The sequence below is a fragment of the Lontra canadensis genome, unplaced genomic scaffold, assembly GCF_010015895.1.
Source record: "Lontra canadensis isolate GAN:19392208 unplaced genomic scaffold, GSC_riverotter_1.0 scaffold2, whole genome shotgun sequence".
Taxonomy (NCBI): Eukaryota; Metazoa; Chordata; class Mammalia; order Carnivora; family Mustelidae; genus Lontra; species Lontra canadensis.
The window spans coordinates 44,207,115-44,212,758 of record NW_022630996.1 but is presented as its reverse complement, the minus strand read 5'-3'; the positions used below and the strand labels follow the sequence as shown (position 1 = coordinate 44,212,758).

At 38.7% G+C, this 5,644-nt stretch overlaps 1 pseudogene; it reads left to right on the top strand.

The window, feature by feature from the left end:
• LOC116878684 lies at positions 1-2,938 on the top strand (annotated as a pseudogene).
• Positions 2,939-5,644: the final 2,706 nt, after the last annotated feature.

Genomic DNA, 5,644 nt, shown 5'->3' with positions numbered 1-5,644 from the left:
ATGGGATTTCCTAAAAATGGAGGAGAGGTAATAGCTATAGATTAAAAGAAATTTAAGAGATAGGGGTGCCTGGGTGGCTCAGTGGGTTAAAGCCTCTTCCTTTGGCTCAACTCATGATCCCACAGTCCTGGGATTGAGCCCCGCATCAGGCTTTTTGCTCAGCGAGGAGCCTGTTTCCCTTTCTCTCTCTCTGCCTGCCTCTCTGCCTACTTGTGATCTCTGTCTGTCAAATAAATAAATAAAATCTTTAAAAAATAAAAAAAAAGAAATTTAAGAGATATAACAATCAGATACTATAGATGATTTTGATTGAATCCTGCTATGAAAAAATGAGCTATTTATAACATTTTGAGAACATGGGTAAATTTAAATATAGAATGGGTATAAGATAAAATTAGGGAATTATTTTTGTGTTGTTGTGATAATACCATTGTGTCTAGATAGGAGAATGTCATTTTTTTTTAGAAGTGTAAAGTGTTTTGGCATAACATGTCATTGTGTGTGATACTTACTTTGAAACAGCTCAGTCATCATAATAAAAAATATAGATAGCTAAAGCAATAAAGTTAATATGACAAAATGTAAATATTAACAGTGGTTGACTCAAAGGAGTTCATTGTACCATTTTTTCCTACCTTTTATATGTTTGAGAATTTCTTGATAAAAAGTTAAAAATTAGAAAAATCATAGGGGCACCTGGGTGACCCAGTTGGTTGAGCATCTGACTCTTGATTTTGGCTCAGGTCAGGATCTCATGGGTCATGAGATCAAGCCCTGCATCTGGCTCTGCACTTGGCAGGGCGTCTGCTTGAAGATTCTTTCCCTCTGTCTCTCCCTCAAATCACGCATGTGCACACATGCACTCTTAAATAAAATAAATCTTTAAAGAATATATATAAAATTGTCTTGTCTTTTGAATGAATTATTGTTTTTATTCTTATGTTGTAACTTTCCTTATCCATAATAAGAATTTTTTCTTAAAATTGTGTTTTGTCTAATACTAATATAATTATCTCATTATACTAGTATACTATCTTAGAATACTAGTGTAATTTCTTTAGGTTAATATTTGTTTGGGAGTTGGTTCGGAGGCTGCAGCTAGAGAGGAACGACCTGGGGAGAGCTCTAAAGATGCTATCTGGGGATGCCTGGCTGGCTCAGTAGGAAGAACATGTGACTCTTAATCTTGGGGTCGTGAGTTTGAGCCCCACTAGAAAAAAACCAAATTAGCTTTAAGAAAAAAATGTTGTCTATGCACATGGCCTTGGGCTGTGGCTTTCATCTTCTCTCAGAAGGCTGGTCTGGTCTCCAGAAATGCTTGGCAATCATCCTTAATTGTCACAAGGAAACTCCCTGTCTCTAGCATCTGTCCTCAGAAGACTGGCACCGCTGGGGTGTCCTCTGTTTTTGAAGAGTGTATTCTTAGAGCTAATACCTTTTTTTTTTTTCAACCAATCCATTTTTTAATTTTTAAATTCTTGACATTACAGAACTAAACTGAAATTTATTACATTCCACTCAGATTTCTTATCGACAAACAGAAATAAAATTCATGAGCCAAAAACCCAAACAAAACTAAAAACAGGGAAAAGCTTATAAAACTAAATATGGATCCCAGCATTAAGAGCTGAACAGAGAATGTGATTTTTAAATTCTTAGCGGATGATAAAGTTGTGTAGAAACTGAACACTTACAAATTATTTAAAACCTGGAATCACTGACCAGTGATTGAAGAGACTGGATGTCTCTTAAGTATTGGTGATGGTATTGTTCAAGTACATGGGCTGAGAAATGTCCAAGCAGAAGAAAGGGTAGAGTCTTCTTCCAAGCTTGAAGTGTATGTGTCTGAACTTGGAACCTAATAATGTTGGTGGTGTTGTGTTTGGAAATGAAAACTAATTAAGGAAGGAGATACTGTGAAGAGGACAGGAGCCATTGTGGATGTTTTCATTGGTAAGAAGCTGTTGGCTCATGTAGTAGGTGCCATTGGTAATTGGTTCCAAGAACCATAGGCAAGTTGGCCTAAAAGCACCTGGGATTATTCCTCCAATCTGCAGGAACCAGTTCAGTCTGGCCTTAAGGCTGTGGATAGCTTGGTGCCAATTGATCCTGGTCAAACTGAGCTGTTTAATGTTGGCCAATGGACTGGCAAAACATCAAAGATTGACATAATCATTAACCAGAAATGTTTCATGATGGATCTGATGAAAAGAAGAAGCTGTACTGTATCTACATTGCTGTTGGTCCAAAGAGATCCACTGTTGCACTGTTGGTAAAGAGACTTACAGATACTATGAAGGGCACCATTGTGGTTTCAGCTGCTGCTACTGATTCTGCCCCACATCAGTACCTGACTCCTTATTCTGGCTGCTTAGGAGAATATTTTAAGGATAATGGCAAACATGATTCACTCACCTATGATGAGTTATCCAAACAGTCTGTTGCTTATTGTCACATCTCTGCTGTCCATGAAGACTATCCTGGTGATGTGTTCTACCTACATTCCCATCCGTTGGAGAGAGCAGCCCAAATGAACGATTCTTTTGGTAGCAGCTCCTTGACTGCTTTACCACTCATGGAAACACAGCTGGTGATGTGTCTGCTTATGAGCCAATGAATGTCATTTCCATCCCTGATGGACAGATCATCTTGGAAACAGAAATGTTCTACAAAATTTTCTGCCTTACCATCAATATTGGTTTGTCTGTGTCCTTTGTCAGATCTGCTGCCCAAACCAGGGCCATGAAGTAGGTGTCAGATACCATAAAGCTGCAATTGGCTCTTAATCGTGAAGTTGCTGCCTTTGCCTGATTCAGTTCTGACCTCCACAATTCTTGAGTCATGACGTCCATCCGAATGTCTGAAGCAAGGAAAGTATACTGCTGTGGCTACTGAGGAACAAGGGGCTCTTATCTTTCCTGGTGTAAGGGGTACTTGATAAACTGGAGCTGTTTCTATTTAATTAATTATTTCTTGCCTGGAGTATTTAAAACCAAGTTTTAGAAGGTATGATACTTTATCCTGACTACTTCATGATGCTTTAAAAGACAAAAAAAATGTTTTTAAATGTAACCACAAAGCCATTTTTATATCTATCAAAATGAAGTATGCATTTCTTTTTTTTTTTTTTTTTTAAGATTTGATTTATTTGACAGACAGAGATCACAAGTAGGCAGAGAGTCAGGCAGAGAGAAAGAGGAAGGGAAGCAGGCTCTCTTCTGAGCAGAGTACCATGCGGCCCTAAATCCCAGAACCCTGAGATCATGACCTGAGCTGAAGGAAGAGGCTATAACCCACTGAGCCACCCAGGTGCCCCAAAGTATGCATTTCTTAAGTTATAGTAAAAACAACTCAAATTTCCCTATCATCTCAAGAAATGTCTTTTTACAATTATTATTTTTTCAAGCCAGAATCCACACAAGGTCCACATTTGGTTCTTACAGTTTCGTTTGCAGAAGTGCTCCATTTCCCCCTCCCTAATTTGATTTACTTCTTGAAGAAACTGGGTCAGCAGTCTTGTGGAATGTTTCAGTTGTATCCTTACGGTGTTTAATTTGCCTTTTCATCCTCTGTATTTCCTGCAGTCTAGAAGTTAGATCTAAAAATTTGATTAAATTGTATTCTAGATTCTTGACAAGGACATGCTATAGGTGATGTTACAGACTCTATTATTTCATCACCTCAAGGGCCCCATAGGGTCAGATGGCTTCACTTCTAGGAATGCTTAAGTTGTTTATGTGATGACAGCCTCATTCCTTCACTGTAAAGTTTTCCAACAATCTTTCACTTAATGATTTTGGTATCTATTGATGAACACTGCTGATTCATTTGAAAATAAATAGGGGTTGCAAGATGGTGATTTTCTAATGCAGTCATTCCTCCTTCATTTATTAGCTAGAATTCTGTATAGAAGAACTTTTTTACATCCACGAGGGTTATTTGCTTATCCCGAAATACTGTTCATACCAGAAAGGCAGGCTATGGATGGATGGATGGATGGATGGATGGATGGATGGGGTGCCTGGGTGGCTCAGTGGGTTAAGCCTCTGCCTTCCGCTCAGGTCATGATCCCAGGATCCGGGGATCGAGCCCCACACCGGGCTCTCTGCTCAGCGGAGAGCCTGTTTCTCCCTCTCTATCTGCCTGCTTCTTTGCCTACTTCTGCCTACTTGTGATTTCTCTCTCTGTCAAATAAATAAAAAATAAAATAAATATATACATGTATTTTAGATTTTATTTATTTATTTGACAGAGAAAGAGATCACAAGTAGGCAGAGAGGCAGACAGAGAGAAAGGGGGAAGCAGGCTCCCTGCAGAGGAAGAGAGCCCGAAGCGGGGCTGGATCCCAGGATCCTGAGATCATGACCCGAGTCTAAGGCAGAGGCTTAACCCACTGAGCCACCCAGGCGTCCCAAGATCTTTAATTATTTCCTTTTAATTATCCAATTTTATAGTAATGTATTGGTTACTTAGCAACCTCCCTGATGTCCATAGAATCTTTTTCTTTTTCCTTTTTTGAATAGCAATCTGAACCCATTCAATGTGTTTCTGTCAGTTGCAATTGTTGACACTCAAATGGTTCTATTTTGGGTACAAGTGGGAAACTTTTGAGTCTTCTGTATTTGTTTGATATGAAAATATTAGCTTTTGGTAGACTTTGTTTTCTGGTACAATAAGACATCCCAAGCTCAGCTGGTATATTTCTTGGAATTGACTGGAAAATCCGAGGCCTTTTAGTGTGAAATGATGTTTTGAGACCACAATATGGGATTCTTGTTGCTACTGAGTTATTGTTGCTTCTTGGCCTTTTCAGTAGACAGATCTAGAAAACAAGTAACTATAAAAAATTTTTAAAGTATGAGTTTATACTGATATTTATAACTAATTTAAAATTATAAAATTTTTAAAAAAGATTTTATTTATTTATGGAGAGTGAGCATGAGGGAGAGGGAGAGAGAATTTGAGGCAGACTCTGCACTGAACGCAGAGCCCAATGTGGGACCGAAACCAAGAGCTGGATGTTTAATCAACTGAGCCACACAGGCTCCCCATTTTTTTTTAAGGTTTATTTGTTTATTTGAGATAGAGCGTGAAGGGAGGAGGGGCAGAGGAAGAGGGAGAGAAAGAATCTCAAGCAGACTCCCAGCTGAGCAGGGAGCCCGAGATGAGGCTTGATCCTAGGATCCTGAGATCATGACCTGAGCCAAAATCAAGAGCTGGGCTCTCAACTTACTGCACAAACCAGGTGCCCCACATGGTTTTTTGTTTGTTTGTTTGTTTGTTTGCTTAAACCTTTCTTTTTCTTTTATTTTTCTTTTTAAAGATTTTATTTATTTATTTGACAGAGAGAGAGGGAGAAGCAGTCTCCCTGCCGAGGAGAGAGCCCAACGTGGGGCTAGATCCCAGGACCCTAAGATCATGATCTAAGCTGAAGGCAGAAGCTCAACCCACTGAGCCACCCAGGCACCCTTTTTTAGACTTTTCAATGCTGAACAGCTTTAACATAAGTTTCTTAGTAGTAGTATATTAAAAAACATGTATATGTTGGTTTCCAAATAATATAATTGTTGCTATTAACAATAAAACTACTAAACGAAACTAGATAATTTAAGGTTGTTTGCCTTTCTAATTTTTTTTTTCCCTA